Source organism: Otolemur garnettii, unplaced genomic scaffold (genome assembly GCF_000181295.1).
Source record: "Otolemur garnettii isolate 467f Iridium unplaced genomic scaffold, OtoGar3 scaffold00099, whole genome shotgun sequence".
In the NCBI taxonomy this organism is placed as follows: domain Eukaryota; kingdom Metazoa; phylum Chordata; class Mammalia; order Primates; family Galagidae; genus Otolemur; species Otolemur garnettii.
Genome location: NW_003852494.1, coordinates 291,351 through 293,246, shown reverse-complemented (window position 1 = coordinate 293,246; position 1,896 = coordinate 291,351).

The following is a 1,896-nucleotide window of genomic DNA, read 5'->3' as shown; positions in this document are numbered from 1 at the left end:
ACTGCTGTTTTCAAACTCTAGGCAAAAAATCCCAACTCACACAGAAATAGAAAAGAAAGACCAGGCCAGGCAAGGTGGCTGACGTCTGTGTTCTTAGCACTCTGGGTGGCTGAGGAGGGTGGATAGCCTGAGCTCATGAGTTCAAGACCAGCTTGAGCCAAAGCAAGACTTCATCTCTGAAAAATAGCCAGGCACTGTCGCGGGTGCCTGTAGTCCCAGCTACTTGGGAGGCTAAGGAAAAAGAATTGCTTGAGCCCAAGAGTATGAGGTTGCTATGAGCTATGATGCCACTGCACTCTACAGAGAGTGGCAAAATGAGACGCTGTCTCAGAAAAAAATAAAAAGGAAAGAAAGAACAATTACAGAAGATGACTCCTGCACACTTTTTCTCCCACATCTGGATTATTTTCTGCTAAAATGCTATATTGACCAAATGTAGGGGGGGCAAAAGCAGAGAAAGCCCTCTCCTACCATCACCCACGGTCAATCTGTGCAAAGTAGGTCTAATAATCTGATTTGATAGAGACTATCAGTAATTCTCAGTTTATGCATGCTTGCATACCAGGGCCTAGAATGGCACATGCTTCCTAAGGATCTGCTAAAGGCCACCAGCCATGGGCCTCAGTGATGGGGCCAACATCCAAAGCTCCTCCAAGAACCAAAGCAATTCCAGGCAGTAAGAGAACCATTAGACAACTAATTGCCTTTACCCACCTGTTTCTATCATATACAGTTTAGACAGAGTTTTCATTCACCTGCCAGATAAAGGCCTTGTGGTAAGGCCTTGCCGGCATTCAGAAAAGTGTTCTTCTCGTTCATAAGAAGGCACTGGAGTCATAAAACCACAGGGGCCTTCTGGGGAACTACTCTTGCAGGCTTCAAAGAGGTTAGAACTATAGCCCTGTGAGAGTTAGTTTCCCTCTCCTTTGATCAGGGCTCTTGTCTCCTCCATTGCACATGTGACTCATTTCTGTCCTTAGAGAGTCAACACAGGACAAGTCTCTATGCAGCAATAAGCAATTGATAGGCTTCTGGCATCCTGAAAATGACTCAGGAAATCCCGTTACTATGATTTCTAGTGATCTTAATGTGGGATTGTTTTTGTTTCAGTTATATAAGCCTTCTTAGGAACTTCTTATGCTAGGCACAGTGGCTCATGCCTATAATCCTAGCACTCTGGGAGCCGAGGCTAGATGGCTTGAGCTCACAAGTGCAAGACCACCCTGAGCAAAAGCAAGACCCCCATCTCTAAAACTAGCTGGGCATTGTGGCGAGTGCCTATAGTCCCGGTTAGTTGGGAGGCTGAGGAAGAGAATCACTTAAGCCAAGGAGTTTGAGGTTGCCATGAGATATGATGCCTTGGCACTCTACTGAGGGCAACAAAGTGAAACTCTGTCTCAAAAAAAAGAACTTCCTGAATATTTGTGTATCAGCTACCTTTGACTGTGTAACAACCCTTTCCCTCGAACATAGTGGCTTAAAAACATTTTTTCATTTCTTAGAATTCTGAAAGTTGGCTGGACCATTCTACTGTTCTGGGCTAGCTGGCCTGGTGTTGGTAGGTCTAAGATGACCTAACTGTGGTTAGTTAGCACTCTAGTAGCTGGGAATGACAGAAACAATTTGGCCTCATCTTTAGTTATCCAACAGTCTGGCTTGGGCATACTCACATAGTGGTGGGCACCAGGTTACAAAGAGCAACAGGAGAAGGCAGGCCCTATTAAACAAGAGGCACTTTTCATGTTTCTTCATTTCTTCTTTCTTTCTTTTTCTTTTATTTTTTAGACAGAGTCTCAAGCTGTTGCCCTGGGTAGAGTACCATGGCGTCATAGCTCACAGCAACCTCAAACTCTTGGGCTTATGTAATTCTCTTGCCTCAGCCTCCCAAGTAGCTGG